At 36.0% G+C, this 21678-nt stretch overlaps 1 protein-coding gene across 5 annotated transcripts in view; it reads right to left on the reverse strand.

The window, feature by feature from the left end:
* LOC106081420 (uncharacterized) overlaps positions 1–21678 on the reverse strand; it is a 334294-nt gene that overhangs the window by 33949 nt on the left and 278667 nt on the right. Inside the window, exon 1 of one of the 5 annotated variants that reach the window (XM_013243352.2) lies at positions 8407–8959. The exons of the other annotated variants lie outside the window; for them this stretch is intronic. The gene's annotated coding sequence lies outside the window, so the exon portion shown is untranslated. Of the gene's footprint in view, positions 1–8406; positions 8960–21678 lie in introns of those variants that run through there. 5 annotated transcript variants of the gene reach the window in all.

Genomic DNA, 21678 nt, shown 5'->3' on the forward strand with positions numbered 1-21678 from the left:
ATCATCATCACCACCGTCAACCCTCCTCATCATCATCATCATTTGAACAATGGTAAGTGAGAAAATCTTCGTAACAACCAAAAAGGTGGTGGAAATGTGAGGAGACAAAACAAAAAAAAACCATATTCCTAAGCACAACTTAAGGAAAACAAGAAAACTGTACCCAACAAAAGAAGAAGGCAGAAGCAGCATAGAAAGGTCAGAGCATAAATCTCCATGTGAACTGAAAGAGCAGGTGTTAAAAGTGAAAAATCCAAACACTTTGCTTTAAAACGATCCCTGAAGGAGGCAGATGGCTGGATTGGGTTTTTGGCTTAAAGAAAATCGAATGATTGAAGTTTTGAGCAACGTATGGGTACACTGCGGAGTAATTATCCCAAGGAAAGCCTAATATTTAAACCAGTAAATAATTTTATTATAATGCATAGGAAAACGTGCTCAAAATTTACTAATTTATGGCTATTAAATTCATACCTTGCTTAGTTATTTATAGTATTATAAAAACCTATTTTATGGTTGACCACTGCCTACATCATCTATTGCTAGAGCTGCAAAGAGAAATCACTCCAATATTTAATATTCTCTGTTCATATTTGAATTAATCATTTTCACAAGACATAACTTAGCGTAAACTATTGATGATTAAATGCAACGCAATCGAAGAAAGGCAAGAAACGCCACCAAACAAGGCACAGTCTTCCATTTAGGCTGTGCCTTACCTATAAGAAACTCCCAAAAGAAACGAAAACAACTTTACTAAAAAGTTTTTGTAATCCCACAAAAATAAGAGAAAAGAAAAATATAAAAAATGGACATTTGCATAATCGTCACATTGACAAGAATTTCAAATCAGTTCTAAAGGCGCAAACAAGTGTGGCCCTTAGACCCGGTTTAACCTGACCACAGCACAATAAATAAACAGACAAAGCATAATATATGCATAGGGTAAATAAACAGACACACTTATGCACACACTAGAGTAAAAGTAAAAAACAAATCAAAGTTTGTTGCTTAAGTCTTTTGTTTGGGAGAGACATGACAAAGAATACTAAGTGGAGTGATCAAAGTGGTATTTTGTCTTTTCGTTTTTGCTTCGTTTTATCAATAAACCATCATATATAAATGCCTCTTTAAAGCAATTCAAATAGCTCTATCGTTGACAAGCTCTTTGGCAAGACCTGAATATTATATATATGTGCACTGTATGAACAGGGTAAGTAAGCGAAAAATAATAAAGAATTCTGAACAAAACTCTTGTGTAAAAACCTCTTTTTTTGTAATGCCAAAAAAAATTGGAATTCAATTTTGATTGCCCATTTAAAATAACTAAGGATTTTGATTTCTTTAAAAAATTCTTGGACAATTATCGCATTGATGCTTGACTTCAGTCAAGTTGTGGATTTTAAGGTGTGTTGTTTGTTAAGCCCGAAAAGAAAAAAACAATATTTGTACAAAATATGAATAATAATAATGAATAAGACATAAGAAAGACTTCAAATGTAATGGTGAGAATTAAGCAACAAACAAAAGAAAAGGTTAAGGTTTTTTTTGCGAAATGCTCCATTGAGGATGTACACTCAACGAAATTGTTTGCTAATACAACAGTTTTTGGCTGCTCAAAATGGCAAAAGCAGGTGTGACTGCTGTTTCAGCAAACATAGGGCTGCTGTTTCAGCAAAACATTTCGGTCTGCTATTACAACCAATAAAATCTTTTGTGAAGATTTTGTGTTTCGGAATATTACTGAATCGAAGTTGCCGAATTATTATATTTTTATACCTTACGCTATAGGATGGGAGTATACTAATTTCAGCACATGCTGTTTTGACTTCCAGAAACAATACAAAATATGGTCCACATCGGTTCATAACCTAATATAGTTACCATATAAACCGATCACGGATCTTGACTTCTTGACCCTCTATAGGGCGCAATTAAGTATGGTCCAAATCGGTCCTTAACCTGATATAGCTTTCAAATTAACCGTTCTTCCTGAGCCTCTAGAGGGCTCAGTAATTCAGATTAAAAAACAAATGAGAACATGCTTAAGTCAAACCAAAGTGACTGCTTCAAATATCTTCAAATCATTTTTTGTTTTACTGACAAAAAGGGTATGTGAGTTTACATTATAAATTTGCCCACTAGCAATCCACTGAGTTAAAAGGGAACTTCTCTGTCATATCGATTGATGTTGTCGATTCCAGTTTAGTTCAATTGTATTATATATATATATATATATATATATATATATATATATATATATATATATATATATATATATATATATTTATTTATCTAGTCATTCAGTATTGTAATTTATCGAAATATTGGTCATAAAGTATTTATTCTAAGACGATGTCGCCATGTCCGTCCGCCCATCTGTACATGGTAATCACGCTACAGTCTTTTAAAACTTGAACAGATTTCTTTTTTGTTCCTACACTCATAGAAAAAATATTGCTGAAAATAGCATACACTGTCTGCTGAATATTAGTATTTCATTTTGCTGCTATTGTAGCAGTAGTTTTGCTATTACAGCAGTAGTTCTGCAATTTCAGAGCAGCAGGCTTACTGCTGAAATGTCTGTTGTTTGCTGAAAATTACTGCTGGTTAATTATGAAGCGGATGTCAGAAGAAACAAGTAAGGACAGACTAAAGTCGGACGAAACCGATCTTTTGATACCCTACACCACATTGGATGCTTAAATTTGATATGTAATGGGTTAGCAAAGGCCTTAAAAGCTAAAATCGGGAGATGCATATATATATGGGAGCTATAAATATATATATAATATATAAAACCGAACAAATTGCAATGAAATTCATGAACCATCCGAAGAGTTTTAAGATAATCCTTCGTGCCAAATTTTGTAAAGATCGGTTAACAAATTACTAAATTATTGAGTATTATTGAAAATCTGATGAAAATATATATGGGAGTTATATCTAAACCTGAAACAAGTTCTATTAAATTCAACAACAATACCGGGAGTCATAAGGGTATCCTTTGTGCCAATATTCATGTGAATGGGTTAACAAATGATCAAATTATTGCAATAATAGTACAAATCGGACGAACATATATATGGGTGTTATATCTAAATCTGGACCGATTACTATTTAAGTCAACAACAATACCGATTTTCGTACGAATCAGTTTACAAATGACCAAATTATTACAATGTTAGTCCAAATCGAACGAACATATATATGGGAGCTACATCTAAATCTGAGCAGCTTTCTATGAAGTTCGCCAATAATGTCAGGAGTTATAAGAGAACCTCTCGTGCAAAATTTCGTGAGAATCGGTTTACAAATGACGTTATAATTCCAATTTTAGTCCAAATCGGACGAACATATATATGGGAGCTGTATCCAAATCTGAACCGACTTTTTCCAATTTCTAACGGCTCAAGAAAATGCTTGTGCCAAAATTAAAGACGATCGAATGAAAATTGCGACCTGTACATTGTACACAAATCAACATGGACAGACGGACATAACTAAGTCGAATCAGAAAGTGATTCTGAGTCGATCGGTATACTTATCAATGCGTCTATCTCTCTTCGTTCTAGGTGTTTCAAACAAATTCACTAACTTATAATACCCTGTACCACAGCAGTGGTCTAGGGTATAAAAATAATACACAAATGCAAATGTGTGTCCCAGTGGATGTTTATAATTACCACTAAATGTATACTTTTCATAATCTTTTATCTTTAAATTTAGATACAAAAGGCTATGCCAGTCGTGTACATATTAGTAGAGCAATACTAACAAATGAGAGCGAGCTCAGCTACATTTCGAAATATATACCAATGGATGGATCAGGTAGCTTCTTTACAATAATATTCCACAGATTAAAATTATTTATTCCAACATTATTTCTAAAAAAAAAATGCCTAAAGTAATCAAAACAAGGCAAACATAAAATAGCAGATTTTGTTTGCTGATTTAGCTTACCAAAATGTTTGCTAATAATGCAGCCCATTTTTTGCTGAAAGAGCAGTAAAATCTAGTTTCCCGTTTTCAGCAGACAAAAACAGCTGTTTTAGCAAAAATTTGTGCTGTTTTGAATAAAAAATTTGGTTGAGTGTAAGCAGTTTTATTTCGAAGTTGGGCGATGTCGGACTACATCATGATATATGCCCCCGTATAGACAGATATCTCGATTTAACGTCTTAGGCCAATAAAGACCTCATTTACTTCTAAATTTCGCTGAAACTTGTCACACTGAGTTGTGTTAAGCCCTTCATCTTCTACGCCTAGTATGGTCTAGAGGGGACTATATTTGGATATAGCCCCGAAATAGAGCGTTCCCCCGATAGGAGGTCTTTCAGCCATAACTGGCGTATTTATTCCCTGATTTCCACGAAATTTGGGTACAGTCCGTTGTATAAGAAACCCATATTTTGAGGTGTGTACGTGAGTTGTCGTGCCATTCGTGAATCAAGCTTGACTTATGTGACTGGTGAGTAAGATCCAAATCCAACACCTAAACGTGAGTTAAATCCTGCTCACAAAACTAATCACGACTCACGAGACTCTGACGACTCGCAAGACATTGACGACTCACGAGATGGTCGCGACACACGAGAAAATCATGACTTAGCTCTAGGGGAAACAATTCTTAACACCTGCTATAACCTCTAACATCTATAACAAGTGTGGTCCAAATCAGTCCAAAAACTGATATATATTCGTATGCACCGATTTCTCTTGTTCAGACCCAACAGGACGCAATTTATCTGATTTGGCTGAAATTTAGTGCAGGGATGTTGATACTGACTGCAAAATCAACGTCAAGTATGGTTTGAATCTGTCCCAATTTTACTTCTTGAGCCACTAAAGCCCACACTTTTTATTCGATTGTGCTTTAAGTATAAAACAATGAATCCATATCGATTGGAATCATATTGGGCTATGAGGCGTTGTTGAGGAAATTTTAACAAATCAAATCGTGTTTAACATAGAGATTCAAGCATTGTAATCTGATAAAAATACAACTTCTATGAGTTCATGAAGTCAAATCGAGAGATTGGATTATATGAAACCCATATTGAAAGTCTCTGTTTCTTAAAATTCGCCATAGATATTTTAAGGCCCTATATAGCTCTCTATTTCGAAATTCATGGAAATCGAAAGAGAAATTGATCTTTTGTGAGCTCAAAAAGTGAAGAGAGTATTCATGTTTATCAGAGTATTCTTGTTTACACAGATGTGGTAGCGGATGTTATAAACCACCTTATGGCAAAATCGAAAGATAATAAGCCTTGTTGACATTCAAGAAGACGTATCAAAAGTTTGTTTTATATGTATTCCATTTTTATTCGTATTTATCCGCACAGTTGGTTCAATTTGAGTAATATATATTGGAGAAATAATGAATGAAATAATGTCTACATTGAAGTAAAATTTATAGCTTGCAATTAATTAACTAATTGAGCTAGCAATGATTTAGCTAACTGAGCCGTAACAAAACTATGTGGTATATTCTAGACTTGAAGAGGTCTAACGCTTTGCTGTCATTGGCTAAAACAGACGTCTAAGTCATGTGTCCCTCATGATAGGTCACTATCCGATCGGAAAACATGCTGACAAACTGTAGGTTGCCAGCAACGACTTTTGCAGAAGCTGTGAGGACATCGAAGAAAAAGAGTCTATGGAACACCTTTTTTTGTGAGTGTCCCGCACGAGAAAACAGAAGGAGCTCCACTTTAGGTTCTCATTTCTTTGAGAACCTGTTTGAGTTAGAAACTAGAAGGCATCTTCCTTCTTCTGAGTCTGATGGCTGCCACTTAAACCTAACCTAACCTAGACCCGAAACTAATTACCGGGAACACTTTCAACTCTGCTATCCCTATATCAATGAAATCGATGTTTTCTTTTTAATAGAATTAAAAGCATGAATTTCTTTTAAGTCCAATATCAATCAAGAAAATTCTATCAACACCGGAAATTTATCTACAAAAATTAGTGTAACATCGAAAAACCGTAACACACATTGACGATACTACAACGAATCGATGTTATGGCAGATAAAATCCGTGTTATAAAAGAAACCAAAAGAAAAAAACCAATAACAGATCCGGAAATCTTTTGAAAAACAACAAAGCTTATAAACCAATTGTCACTGCTTATAATTTTTTATTGAATCATTTTGATTTGTTTTTTGTGTAGAGAATATTCATATGCCAGGTATGTGTGTGCTATGAAGAGATTGTTTTCTTCATTCTTTTTGTTTACAAAATAAATTATGATAAAATAATAGCAAACTACATGACAAAAAAATATTGGAAACTAATAAGCATTTGTTTTGGTTTAATACGAAGAATATCATGAAATTGATGTGCCCTACGGTTACGAAAATGCAAATTGTTAACTATGACTGTCACTGGCAGCCAGAATGTTTGATGAGTTTTTGGTAACATTTCAATTAAATGTTGAAACTCCCTGCGGCTGTTAGTTTTTTGCGATATTTCTTCAATGAGCAATGATGTATTCGCAAAAGAAACCTTAACAAAATGTTGGTCAAGTTTAATGATTTGAGGAGGTAGCCTTCAAGTTAGCAAAAAGTTTAAAAGAAAGGAAACCATATTTCTTTGAATATTTCAAAATAAAAGGCTAATATAATAGTAAATGAGTCTAATTAATTTGCTTAAGTCTTCATTTAGCTGCCCATATTGCTTTGGAATGCTTAATTGTGCATAAACATCCAAAAATGATATCCCCACAGCAATTACTTACATCATCTTATATCTAACTACAGAACAAATATATTTATATTTAAATATTAAAGAATTAACAAAGCACAATCAATTAATTGAAACTCAATGGTTAACACAGTGGAAAACTCGAGAGGTGTCTATTGTTGCATTGTGGAATTCATTCTTTGAGAACAAAAATGTGTGGCAAGATACAGGTCAAAAATGTTGTTATAATCAAAATCAATTAAAATTGTCAAAAAATCCGAGTCAAATGTTCAGATTTGAATTGGGATCTTAAAATGTTTTTGTATTAAATTAAGATTATAACACACTAATATACAAATTAAGCCTAGTATACCCAAAGTGAACATAAGTAAAATGCAGCTAAGTCAAAACTTTTATAGGTCAAATGAAACTTTGTATTACCCCATCTCTTGGAAGAAACTTGAAAAGGCTGGAATGCTCACCGAGTTTGCAGGGATTTCGAGCAATAACCATTGACATTTTTTCTATGTTCTTCTGGGGACAAGTTAGTTTAGAATGTTAATATCGGCAGCCTATTTTCTAAACAGACTCACACAGGCAATTTTAGTTTATTGTAATACCACAGTAAAGCACAGACCAGGTCTCTAGTGGGAATCGAACCCACGACTCTAGTTTTCAGTCGAACGTTTAGCATGCCATATCGGATGCTAAGCGTTTCTACTTGGAAATAAAATTCTATAAATGTCACTTTACAACTTGCCTAATTTAAGTACCATTTTAAACTTTTCTTTTTTTTAAGAACTATCGTTTGGTTGGGAAGTGTAATATTGTCAAAAATCTAAATTTCATTATTTAGGTATTATTAAAACTGCATTAAATAAATAACAAGAAGAATGAAGTAAGTTAATAGTGTCAATAGTTCGATTAACCTGAATTGCCTTGGTGTTGTCATTGGGCAACTCCAAAGTTTTTCACATTTTTATTATTTTCTAACAGTAAAATTGCAACGGTTTAGCATTTTGATATAATGCATGTGTTTGGTAAGTAAGAAATGTTGCTATCTAACAAATTGTAATTTGTTATTTCCGAAATTCTTTTCACAAAAATAAATTCTATAAAAATTGGTAAAACAAATCTTCATTTTCCCCTTTTATTTATACTCTCTTCAATTTAATATTGTAGAGTACATACAGGGTGGCTGATGAATATTGCTACAATGATGAATATTGCTACATTTTTTTTTCGGTGTATGGAATACATTTTTCTTTTATTCATGTTAAATTAAATTATTAAATTAATTATTAAATTATTATTAATTAAATTAATTAATTAATTAATTAAATTAATTATTAAATTATTATTATTAAATAGAAAAAAAGTTATTACATTTTTTTTTGGTAGCGGCTTTCATCAGCCACCCTGTACTTTAACAAGTATGACAAGAATGTTGCAAATTAATACTCAGCTGTTTCGTACTTTTATTTAAAAATTTTTAATTTAGTAACATAAACATTATTATATGGATTGACATTATTTTGAATTTTGTTATTTAACTAATATTTCAAAACTTTACATCATTGTTCTTTCGGTTTAAATTAAAACCTTTTCTGATAATTCTTCCTCAACAATGTGTTTAAATTTGAACAACAACAAAGTCAATATTCCCTGATTTTCGTTTAAATAAAAAAATAGTATGTTTAACTATTATACTTACTTCAAATTTCAATAATTTCAACAATAATCCACAATATTTGTAATGTAATGTATTGGTAAGCAGCATATAATCCAAAATAATTGCAGTAGACCCTGACAAACTGATAGAGTAAAAGGGGCGTAGGTTTGTTCACAGATCACTGCACCATATTTCTTTAATTTGTTTTCTGAAAGTGTTTTGGTGTTTTTTTTTTAATATGTCAATATATTAGAAATCTTTCAGCACTTTCATTGATATTTTTCCTTGTTTGTAATTATTCCTCATCATTATTATTTTCGGTCATCTGTTGTTCAAAAGACATATGTATGTAAATTCCACTTGAATATAGGCTTAGGCGCCAAAAATTTTATTCTTAGATGTTTTTGTTTCTATTCAATTTTTCTTTTCTGAGACTCTTCACTTCATATTCAACACAAATACCAACAAACTGAAACCGCTTGCACACACTCTCATATTGACTCGAGCTACTTGTATTGTGTATAATACAAAACACGACGATTTCGTTTTGTGCGATGTCGAGATTTGAGTGCGTCCGCTCTCGCATACGTTTCGATTAAAACTGAAAACTTGTTTGGTTTAACCAAACAAGAACTGAGACATACGTTGACGACATAGTGCTGGCACACAGCTAACAAACTCCATTCACTTGTATCTCATTGAGCATACAAGTGTGTGTATTGGTAGAAAACAAAAAAACAACACTAACAGAAACCGGACGACTACAAAAGAAACAGAACCATAAAACATGTTTCCAAGAGTTGTGCATTTGAATGCACACAACACTAAAGTAAACAGGCAGCACACACACACACACAGACACAAAAACAAATACAGCTACATAACTCATTGAGGTCCTAGCACATGCTGCTTAACAACACAAATGCATACACCCAAACCCAGTCATAAACACAGACCTCCTGTAGCATCTTTACAGATATCTCTCGATTCTTCTTCGTGCTCACCTGAGCTAATACTCGTACCAACAGTCATCTCATCTCTCATTCGATCTCAGTCCAATGCAGAGAGGCTATTTATTGCACTCATTCGATTAGATAGGAGTTCAAGAAAACCGTAAGATAACAATCAGCCACTACAACATGGGCAAGAATTTGAAATACTGGTTTATGCCGTGGAGGAGTAGTGGGTAGTCATCGTATGCATCGCGCGACACCCATTGGAAAAAAATAAACAAAAAAATTTAGGTTGCATATCATGTGGCGAGTAACAGTGATTTTTGTATTCCTGCCCTTTTTCAGCCTCCACATGTATTGTAACAACAACAATAAAAAGAAATTTTCTTGAATGCTAAGGGAAGTAGGGGAGGAGGATGTTTGATCTGTAGTACTCCGAAAGTTTTTCATATTGAGTTTCTAGTGAATATGCAATTGTTAATCTCTTAACCTCCTCCAACGCATGTTCGAGCCGTTTTCTCGTATAATAGACTATTTGGCTCGTGGATATTGGTGAATTCTTAAGATCATATGATATTTCTAAAACCCGCCACCGTAGGTATTGTGGATTTTTTAAAGAATATACAGAGTGAGCAGCTCAATTATCGCAACCGTCATTTATAGCCACTAAAATATCGGCCGTGTCGTCTGTATTTTCTGATCAATTTAAAGTCTTTAAGAAGCTCGCCCCGGTTGCTGAGTTTGTAGCGTGCTCCGATTACCAGTGTGAGGTAGTGGATTCGATTCCCACTAGTGTCTGGTTTATCGCTATTTTGGTATCTTAATGGACTAAAATTGTACAAGTGAGTCTGTTTGGGCCACTCTTACTATAGGTTCTTTAAGAAAGATATTCATCTGAAATTTTGTACTGATTAATTTTTTACTCATTGATAGATTAACTTTGAATATGAGTTGTAATGCGCTATATGATAATATAGCTCCCCAAATTAGTAATTGTCCGGATTTTACATTAAATTTTTAAAAGGTATATTTTATACCCTTTTTCGCCTTCACATATGGACCGACTAGACTTCTAGAGTTCAGAGTAGCAAATTTCTACCAAGTTCGTCGAAATGTGGAACGGTGTGTTCTATTTTAACACCCCAGTTTCAATGTTGTTTTCTATTTGAACAACCCAGTTCTCGAAAATTGCTTTGCTGCATAAAAAAAATTGCTAAAAATTTCCACTTTCCTAATTTCTGCCTTATCGGGAAAAATTTAAGCTACTAGGGGCAGAAAAGAAGACCCATTGGGAGACCGTTTTATGTGTGAGCTATGCCAGGTTACCGACTTTGGACAATTCTCACCATTGATGTTGGTAATTATAACAAACCATTATATGCATGTTCGAGAGATCGGTTGATATGGCTGCTATATGAGATTAAATATGGATTCGGACCATACTTGACACGATTGTTGGAAGTCAAAGAACACTAAATGCAATCATATAATAATTACAGATTCTAGGGGCTCAAGAAGTCATGTCGAAGGGCCACTTTATATGGGAACTATATCTAAATCGATTTCAAGAGGAGACTCTCAATGAGGGGCTAGGTGGCACAGACTCTTGCTTTAATACTGTGTTCCAATGATATTCAAAATAACAAACCGATTTGTTGGCGACTTCAAGTAACCAATGGCCAACATCAGCGTATGTTCCCAGGTTATGGGCGGCAGATGGCGAGCATCGGACCTTGAAGCAAGCGGCTAGCGACATCGATGGATACATGTATGATGCCACATGAGCAATGCGGTTGGGGCGCTGGGCTCGTCAAATGTTGACGACCCATACAACCAAAAAAGTCTACGATCTGGGGACCTGCATCTGGAATGGCAGGACTCTTTGTAGAGAAGGTGCAGTATACGCCCTGGCGGATGTATTGGAAAAGTAAAAAGCAAATACTACTGCCATACAGGAGGAGCGATGGATCTGGAAAGGCGTGATAACAACGCCAAACGGCGACGAACTATAAAATAGCTGTCATAAGGCGAGGCATGAATTTGGCTGTGTAAGGCAAGTCGGAGCCTGAAAACCCTTGTATACAGTTATTTTATAGGGCTAGCCACAGTCCACATAACGTCCAAATTCTTTAACATCAGCCTTATTAGCGCCTTTGCCAGACGGAAGATATGGACGAGCAAACCAAAGATATTTTCTACAAGCGCCTAGAGAGGAAATACAATCGCTTTACCGCCAATGACATTAAAATCGTTCTGAGATATTTTAATGCGAAGATAGGGAGGAAAATATCTTTGGTCCAACAATTGGAAAAGTTAGTCTCCACGAGATACTGTCCGATAATGGGTTGAATACATTTTGCCGAGGCAAAAAACATGGTAGTTAGCAGCAACAGATTTAAACATAAAATAATTCACAAATCCACATGGTTGTTCCCATATCAAGAAGTAACCATTCATCCAGCATGCTGGATGTTCGATCGATCCGGGGTACGACCAAGAGTGTCGAAATGTTACAGAAGCCAAGATGAAAGAGAGGCATCGAGAAAAGGAGCGAGGAGAAACGTCTATTCCGCAGAAAGGAAAAGGTAGCAACGACCCGACTGAAGTACAACAAGGCAGCAGTAGCCGATGGGTTGCCCGCTTAACTATTTAAGACCTGAGACAACAAACTGATAAAACGGATACAACAGCTCATTTGCGCTATCTGGCTAGAAGAACACATATCCGATGATTGGAACCTAAGCATACAATGTCCCGTACACAAGAAAGGAGACAAGACAGCATGTGCCAACTCAGAGGAAAAGTCTCCTCCCCCTCACATACAAGATATTCCCGAGCGTACTGTGTGAAAGATTAAAACCTAAAGTCAATGAGATAAATGGGCTCTAGACCTGGTAAATCTACTATAGACCAAATTCACAGTGCACCAAATCCTGGAAATGACACAAGAAGGGTAGATCAACTCTTTCCATCTCTTCGTTGGCCATAAAGTCGACAGCATTATACGTTCAAAGGTATTTCAAGCCATGTCTGAATTTGTTTCCCTACAAAATTAATATAACTCTGCAGGATGATGCTCATCTGCAAGAATAGGAAAGAATCTCTCCCTTTTCAATACCAGAAGAGGTTTCAGACAAGGAGGCAGCTTATCATGTGATCTCTTTAATATCCTGCTGGAGAAGAATATATAGGAGATGCAGATGTGAGAGCAAGAGAACACATGATAATAGCCTATATCAACGACATCGATATCATTCTTCAGTCACCGAATCAGTGGGTCTGGCAGTAAATGGAGATAAGGCAAATGAATGGTATCAACTCCCAGAACGTCTTGTACACCTGAGCAGAAAAAGAAAATGGAGAAAAATGGGAACAGCAACTTTAAAATAGTCCGCAACTATCTTGGGACCCTTGTATCCGAAATGATTGATGATAAAGCGATAAAGCGAAGAATAATATTGGCAAACAGATACTACTTTAGATTAAGCAAACAGTTTAGAAGCAAGGACGAAAATTACACCATACAAGACATTGATAATACCCGTGTTATTTTATGGTTTTGAGGCAGGAGAACGAGGCAGTGCTTGGAGTGTTTGAGAGTAAGATTCTTTATACAATTTATAGACCAGTTTGCATTGACGGATAATATAGATTTCGTATGAGCCACGAACTGTATGAGCTTTTTAACGACGCGTCGTTAGCATAGTTAAACGTATCAAAATACAATGGACGCGTTGGCTAGGTCATGTCGCCAGAATAAACAAAGAAGCTCCAGCGAAGAAGTTTTTTGAAGGCGACCACTGTGGTAAACGCAAACCGGGACGACCAAAACTCCGATGGATAGAATAAGTGGTAAACGATATTTCGAAAATTGGTTGGAGAAGAAGCGCGCCTGCAAAGCTATTCTAAGTTCGGCTAATGGGACAAATATTCTATCATAGCCCATTAAAGTAAGTAATATACGAATCTAAACCCATTTGCAATCCCCAATGACCTACAACAATAGCAAGTATTTGTGCGTAATTTCGAGCAGCTAGTTTTACGCGTTCGACCGCTATCGTGATTTTCACAGATTGACTTAGAATGTGAAGACGATCAAGAATATATATACTCTGTGAGGTCGCAGATCAGGAGTAATTTCAAAAGAGTTTTATATAGAGTACACATCTCATTAAAATATGTTAGTTGTGTGAATTAGAAAAAGATTTATTTGTTTACTTGTACTTTGAAATGCATGATCCTGCAATCAGTAATAATATATTGATATCAGTTGTATATTTCTATGTTGTTTAATTACTATCAGCCTTAACAGGTAACCCTTTTGATAGCAACTCGTTTGTCTTCTTTAAAAGCAGCTGGAACAAAAAATTCTACTGAGTATGCATAAATCGCGGTCGCGAGCAATTTGTTTATTTGATTTATTCGATATGACATTTTAATTTATAAAAGCTGCTCACGTTACAATTCAAATCAAGTCAAGGCAGAAAATAAAATTCCACGTGAGCATTCAGAAAATAGTGACGACTTGGTTGATGAAGGCGGACGTCAGTTTTAAGAAAATAAAAATATGATTCTTATTTAAGCCAAACAAACCCCTTAAAAAATCCCCAAGTCAAACAACAAGAAATTGACATACATTTATTTTCCTGTTTTATAAACAAAATTTGAGGTTAAATTGACACGGTGTCACTTAAAGCTCAGATTTCAATTGGTCACAAAGACAATAAACAAAGCGCAATAAGTATAGAATTTTTAACATATGAGCAATACTCATACACGACACCACATCCCTCAGTAATGAAAACTTAAACTTCAGTTACGGCTAATAATAATTACCACAAAAGTGATAAACAATGCTATAAACATATACAAGAAAAACCCATTTCAAAAATGTAAACATTTTGATATGATGGATATTCAATTCGTTTTGATTTAAATAGAATTTTTCTTTTCTTTTGACGAAGAGATTAGACTTATTCTAAAGAGATTAGTTATGGTTTCTGACTTCTGTCAAAGTGAAAGCCGGATTACCAGTGAAGTATATAATTTCCCGCTGAGGCATTTCTTTTCTTGAGGAAAAGAAATAAGACTAAAACGTAAGCATCAAATAGAATGAGAACAATGCTAATACTTGGAAAATTGGTAAAATATTGTGGTGGCTTCAAAGTTGGTTAAATGGTTAAATCTCTTTATGGTTTACAGAGAATTTTGACAACATACTCAGGAGCTTGTTAATGGTAACATTTAAAATGAGTTAAAATTTATAACTTTATAACACTTAACTTCTATAGCTCATCTACCGTTCTCCCGATTGAACTTTTTGGGATTAAAGGGCGCTCCTTTCTCATACGACTTCACTTTAGCTTTAACAGTGAGTGGTATTGAATCTCTCGATTATTGGCCCGCGCTCTTTGACATGACATAACTTCCCTAGGATGTGGCAAAGAATTTAATATTCATGTAATTCTGATTTGGAGACATATGCAGCCTAACTGTTTGCGTAGGGTCATCAGCTCCGCCATGACTTACAGTTTTGTACATAGGCATTATCAAATTATGTATTCTTTGTTTGGAGTACCCAATGTTCTAATTAGTACTCCAAGAGCAAAGGACATTAAAATACTCTAAAATGTGCTGCATGAAAATTCATGAAAATTAGAAATGTTGGTGTCGGATTAAAGGTAAATAAAATTTCTTTAGTCCGTCCCAGAACTTAACTCTTAGACAGCTGCATCGAAATATTACATAATTTTTGTATTTTATATTAATTTTCAAATAACACTTTGTGGTGGCTCCCAAGCACTCGGCAACAAATCAAAATTCTACTCACTATTCATTGACACAAGAAATGAAAAGCAAAGAAAAGAAAAAAAAAAACCAAAGTCATTTCCTGCCATTATTACACACCGCCAACCAAGAAGATTTATTGAGTAAATTTTATTCTAAACTATGCCGGCAACGAACAGCTAGGTTTTATTGAATTCACATATCCCAGCGATATGTTAATAAATAATTAATTTAAGAGGCAATTTCTCATTGTTAATATATAATCTGATAAAGGCCAAAAACATATTTATTTCTTTCTTTGCATATAAATAGTTGTGGAGGTGGTGGTGATGAAAATTCAACAATCATAATTAAATTGGTAAAAGCTATGTATAAACTCTGAAAAAATTACAAAAATAAAGAGAATCTGTCATTAAAAATTCTTTTATTATATGAACATTTTAAAGATTTTATAATATTCATGCAAAGTCATTTGCATTTACAAAACACTAAACCTTTACCCAATCTTAGTGGCAGCTGATTCTTTGTGTTCTGATAGAATTTTTTGAATGGAATTTTTGAAATCCCCATGGATTTCTATTTATCCTATTAAGTGTTGGCCAAAAAACAAGTGAATGATTAAGATTAGGTTTATTGGTATTAATTTTCTTTATATTTTTCCTTTCCGTTTTCTTGTAACATTTAAAAAGTTATTTTCTTTTACTCGTTTTGCGGTTTTATTGGTGTAATTGCTGCAAACTTTTGCCTTGATTTTTATTAGGAACAATTTTTAAACCTCAACTCAAAAACTTGCTTCCCATACCATAAAAGAGTGATTGGATCGAAAAGGTATTTCCGTTTTATGATCCAAAGTATAAAAAAGAAATACCAAATATGTTTGGAATTGACTTGGTAATCGATGCGAATGAAATAAATGAAAAATTATACTGGGAACATAAAAAAAAGTAAGAGCATGATAAGCTCGGTCGGGCTAAATCTTATATATCCTCCACCATGGACGGCATATGTCGAGTTCTATGCGCAGTATCTCTTGTTAGGCAAACAAAGAATATTGAATAAGAATATACTATTGTGTTATATTTTAGTTTATTCGGATAAGAATTGCGCCTTGTAGGGGCTCAAGAAGCAAAATCGGGAGATCGGTTTATATGGGAGCTGTATCAAGCTATTGACCGATTCAAACCATATTAGTTGTACAAAATATCTTCCAAATCAGATGAGAATTGCGCCCTCTAGAGGCTCAAGAAGTCAAGATCCCAGATCGTTTTATATGGCAGCTGTATCAAAACATGGACCGATTTGAACCATACTTAGCGTAGTTGTTGGAAGTGATACCAAAACACCACGTGCAAAATTTCAATCAAATCGGACGAGAATTGCGCCCTCTAGAGGCTCAAGAAGTCAAGACCCTAGATCGGTTTATATGGCAGCTGTATCAAAACAAGTACCGATTTGTCCCATTTACAATCCCAACCGACCTACACTAATAAAAAGTATTTGTGCAAAATTTCAAGCGGCTAGCTTAACACCTTCGAAAGTTAGAAAGACGGACGGACGGAGGGACGGACATGGGTAGATCGATTTAAAATGAAATGACGATCAATAATATATATACTTTATGGGGTCTCAGACGCATATTTCGAGGTGATACAAACAAAATGACGAAATTAGTATACCCCCATCCTATGGTGGAGGGTATAAAAAGAAATACTAAATATGTTTGGAACTGACTTGGTAATCGATGCGAATGAAATAAATGAAAAATTATACTGGGAATGTCAAAAAAAAAAAAAAAATAGATCGTCATTAGCAGATGAATGTAATATGAATATGTTGTGGTACAACTTAATATGAACAATCCACTCAACAGTCCATAAATAAGGCATAAGGTTGAAATATTTCAGTAAGTGTGTAGAATGCATTGTACTCCGGCGGTTTATGATCAGTGTCTTTTTCCAGTGGAGCGGCAGATCTAGAGACCGGGAGTAGGCTTAAAATGGACTCCAAAGACCCAACAACTGCGGTTATGGTATCAGGCCGTAGCATGTTGGCTGCTACTAAGACGCATCGCTCTCAGCTTTATGGAGAGGCTTGGTGTGAGTGATTCTAAAAAACTCGCCGATAAGAAGAGACGCTCCTTTAATTAGACTTGGAGATTCGTTGCACCCCAAGTCTAAATTCGAAAACGTCACCAGCACAGTTAGCCAAAAGGCTGCGGTCACCTGGCTGCGGGCATCCCTTGCCCAAAAGAACTAAGGCGAACAATAGTAATATGGGTCCAAAAACCTTTACTAATGTCGTTAAGGACATCTTGATGATGGTAGTTTTCGACAAGCAAGAAGAACAGGGCTACAAACCTGGGAATTGGGGTGGGATAGCCAATGGACTGTCACCAGTATACTCCGATGTTCTTGCGGAATTGCCTGGGCTTTCTCCAGTTTGTGACGATGCAGGCTGGTATCGGGGCTAATACAAACTAATTGCTTACGGAAATCAACGTTCAATTGAAATGTATTGTTGCCCCCTAAAGAAGATTGGTGAAATCTGGCCAAGCGCAGCAGTGGATTTTGTCAAGAAGGAAGATATGAATACCAATGATTCCCTCAGATCGTGAATCTATACCTAAGACACTAAGGGACTATAGTCCTAATTTTGCAAACACCGACTGAAAGATTGGATGAGGCTGATGGCGACCGAAAACTTGCAGTATTCGTACTATACTCCGGCTGTCTCGCAGACGTTAACAAGTCTAAAGGAGTTGTTTCCTACTCTATTTAGGGCGTACAACAAACCGATTATTCGCTTAGTTGTATTGTATATAGAAACGGTGGGTTTGGGGAAGTGGGAGACGACTCAGCAGTTGTTGCTGAACACTTTTCTGAGGAACTATCGACGACATCTTTAAAGTCTGGCAGATTGCAGGAGACTGAAAATCCCCCCGCCACGATCTAGACAGAAGGGGAAAGCGTCTGAACGGAACCCGAAAAGTTTACCCCGTATGGATAAATCTCACGCAACAGATAAATCTCCACCATTGGGAAGTCACCGTAGCGTAGAGGTTAGCATATCCGCCTCTGTCGCCGAACGCCTAAGTTCGAATCCTTTCGAGAACATCAGAAAAAATTTTCAGCGGTGATTATTTCCTGCTAAAGCTGGCGAAATTTGCCAGGCACTTTGCCATGTAAAAACTTCCCCCAACGAGGTGTCACACTTCGCCACTCCGTTCGGACACTGCTATAAAAAGAAGGCCCTTTATCATTGACCCTAAAATTTGATTAGGACAGAACACCGTGATATGTGAAAAGTTCGCCCCTGGATGCTCATAAACAAATTTGCATTGGAAGACCGCTGCGACGGCACTAATGTTCCTTCATGGATAACCGTAGCTTCTCTGATTATGGTTATATTGGATTCAGTGTTGGCGAAATTACTGCAGAAGTGGTGTCTCGGGAAAACAGAGAAACGTGGATGGGATAAATTTCGACACGCATTCTGCACGACTATCCCCGCTTGACCTAAAATGGAAGAGGAAACTGCGGAGGATATACACATAATTGTCAAGCGGATCACGAAGGCCCTGAACAACTCGCTGTGTCAACATGTGCTAGAGCCAAACCAAGGGTTAACTAGCGATCGCAACTGTGACGTTTACACGGCTGAGCTAAGAAAATACCAGGACGAGCTGAAAAAGGCTCATAACAAGTCCTGCGTGGAAATCTGCATCTCTGTGAAGAATACAACTGAGGTCTCTTGGCCAAGGAAGATCATATCCTCGAAAACCATTACGGCTGGATATTTATAGAAATCAGAAAATGTATGGACAATGTCTAGTGAGGAATCACTAGAACTATTCGTTGAATCACATCCTGAATTCAAAAACCTCCCTCGACTGTCGCAGATATTTCAACGAGATGGTTGAACAGTTCAAAATTCTCCTGTCCTGGGTACCAGCATGGAGATATACCAGTGAATTGTAGATCAGGCGAGTTTGCGAGACTAGGAACTACCTTACATGTTCCGAGGGAATTGTGATCTGTGGGTATGCCTCTAATGACATGTAAGCTTAGTCTTCAGGATCAGGCCCGAAAACCAACGAATGGCAGATGGTCACCAAATGGGGGTCGTGAAAACTCCAAAATTATGTGGCTTAATCTAGACTTGAAGAGGTTGTCCGCTTTTCTGTTGTTAGTTAGAATACGTCTTAGTCATTTTCCGTTATGACAGGAACTGGAGGTTACAAAAAACTACTTTTGCAGTAGCTTTGAGGACGAGGAGACCATAGAACATCTGCTGTGTGTGTACCGCATTGGCAGTCAGAAGAAGTTCCACCTTTGGTTCCCATTTCTTTCATAACTTGTCTAATATAGCGGATGCCAACATTCACATGGGCTTTAGAACTATCAGGAAGCATTATAATATTGCACATTCTGCGCTTTCAACATAACATGCCAAGATGTTTGAATGGAAAAATGTTAAGCAAGTACATACAACGCGATTAGTTTACAATTACTCCCAATAATTTACAATAACTTCCAATTTGTCTTGATACTATATTTTTGCAAACATCGCTCAATTAATTTTTTTTTTTATATTAAATGTTTTTTAAAAATAGGTTTTATATCGGGAAATTTTCTGGAAAGTTTTCTTAGCAACAAGTTTTATTTTATTTCAGTTGTTATTGAATGCGTCTTAAGAAATTGTTCTAGTATTAGTGCATTGTCGTATAAATAGGTTGACTCAGAGAATATTTATCACCATATGTGCAAACAACTTCAATACCACGTATTTTTTCATTTTTGTTATTTTATTTGGTTTAATTTGTTAGCAGTTTCCGACTTCAAGCTTTAATTTTCTTCAAATGGCGCTGCTGTTTGAAGTTATTTGTTGATTTTACATAGAAACAATTTTAACACTTTAAAAAGGTCAAGAATGACTGTTTATCAATATTTTACCATCTGGCCAGGTGTGTCTCGCTACACCCTAAAATTGCCTTTTGGACTAGACTTTCAGTGCCATGGGTGCTTCTAGGATTTTTTGATGCGTTTAGCGTATTTAATATATTATTTCAAAATCGTAGAAATAATTAGCAACATTTTTAAAGGCCCATAGGTCATTCCTATGTCAATTTCACCACAAATTTGGACTCAAGATTTGTTTTATGCTGTCTAAGGCCTTTCATTGGAAACCTATCTTTAACAACCAAACGATATGGCCGTTTGGTAGTTTTTTGGAGGTACATGGCTCCCAGATACCTTTCATTTGGGCACTAGGTTACGTTAGGTTAGTTTAGGTTGAAAAGAGGGTGTATACATTAATCCGCCCCATTTCACTATGGACATACACCTAAGCCAGTAATCGGCTTGTTGTGCGCTCTAAATACTATAAAGTAACCTCTAAAAAGAAAATTTTAAATTAATGCTTCACAAAATCCATAACTGTTTTCAATACCACTCCCCTAAGTTGGTTCATGTCTGGTATTGTGTCTCCACCTAAGTGCCGGTATCTGTTAGACGCGAAAGCCTGTCAATGACAAAGGAAATGCTCTAACGTCTCATCATCTTCCCCGCATTCCCTACACATGGTATCACTTGCCGCACAGATTTTACATAAGTGAGCTCGTAGTCCTATGTGCCCCGTTATGATACCAAAAGCTTTACTGACCTCCTTCTTGCTTCCTTTCAGTAATAGCCTCGTCTTCTCACGATCTGGATCCTCCCATAGGATTTTCGCCGTCCTACCGACCGTTTCGCTGTTCCACAATGTTGCATGCGAATTCGTCGCCCACTCCCTTAACTCGGACTGCGTCGATCCGAAAGGCTTGGGGTTAACAAAGTTTATTGACGGCAGTCCTCTGGCCTTCACCTCCAAAACGTCTGCCCTTTCATTTCGATTTTGGGCACTATATTGTTCCGTTTAGGGAACATAGGGACATGGTCCCTATTATAAAAGTCTGATTCCCAAGCTACTATTTCCAAAGACCTTTCATTTGATACTCATTCAGTCCCAAATTAACATATTCGTAAAGTATCCTTTTTTCAATTTACGTTGTATGAAAATTTGAACAAAAACAATGACCAACACTTTGACAACAAGTAAACACGTTCTATGTTCGGCCGGGCCGAATATTGGGAACGCACCACCATGGATTCTGCAAAAAAATTATACAAAATAAATTTAGTTGAAGGGCATAGTTTTATTCTCCATACCAAAATTCTGTCAAACCAGCAAAAATTAAAGCTTCTAGGAACCGAACAAGAATGATCGAGAGACCGGTTCACATGGGAGCTATATCAGGTTATAGACTGATGTGGACCGTACTAAGCACAGTTGTTGGAAGTCATAACGAAACACTACATGCTCAATTTCAGCCAAATCGGCCAAAAATCGCGACTTGTGATGGCTTAAGAAGTCAAATCGGGAAATCGGTTTCTATGGGAGCTATATCAGGTTGTAGACCGATTTGGACCGTACTAACCTCAGTTGTTGGAAGTCGACCGCTATTCGACGCTGAACGCTTGGGTTGGAATCCTGGCGAGACCATTAGAAAAAAATTTTCAGCGGTGTTTTTCCACTC

Source organism: Stomoxys calcitrans, chromosome 4 (assembly GCF_963082655.1).
Source record: "Stomoxys calcitrans chromosome 4, idStoCalc2.1, whole genome shotgun sequence".
NCBI lineage: Eukaryota > Metazoa > Arthropoda > Insecta > Diptera > Muscidae > Stomoxys > Stomoxys calcitrans.